Here is a 696-nt window from a genome sequence, read left to right as displayed (position 1 = left end):
GTATTCTCGAATTGCAGAACATCATCTACCTGTCAAATATGTGACTATGACAAATAGCAACAACAGCAATGACAATAGCATTTCAATAGTTTTTAAAGAAATGAGTGATTGATTTTTTTCAGTGTTCAGGCTGCGATCACACACACGAAATAATCCACTTTCAATCTACTTTCAACACACTTTACTGTGTGAATTGGCAAAATCCAGTTTGAACGTGCATTAAAAGTGGATTGAAAGTGAATTATTTAGTGTATTGGTGATTGTAGCCAATGTGATGACCTGTACAGGAAAGAACACTAATATACACTTTGCAACTTGACAATCAGCTAGTCAGGACTTGGTTTCTGGAAGGTCTATCAACAATGCTCAGTGTTGCAGAGACATTTATTAGTAAGTACCTGAAGCCTATATGACTGCACGTTCTTAGTCCTTTTTTCTATACCATTTGGTAGCCTAGGAGCTGCTGCAGTAGGGCTCCTTCATGAAACAGGAAAGTGATATGAAGATATTTGAGTATAAAATGGAGCCCATAACACAGCTGTTAAACATGACAGAAACCAGAGAAATGCTAGCATGAGATAGTTGCCATGTCTCCTGCCATACTTCCCACCAGGGCTTTTTTTGTATTAAAAGCCCAGCAGGAACTCATTAGCATAATAGGCCACACCCAACAGCAGAAACTCATTAGCATATTAT

Source organism: Gekko japonicus, unplaced genomic scaffold (assembly GCF_001447785.1).
Source record: "Gekko japonicus isolate JY-2015 unplaced genomic scaffold, Gekko_japonicus_V1.1 scaffold1754, whole genome shotgun sequence".
NCBI lineage: Eukaryota > Metazoa > Chordata > Lepidosauria > Squamata > Gekkonidae > Gekko > Gekko japonicus.
This window is presented reverse-complemented; position numbering follows the sequence as displayed.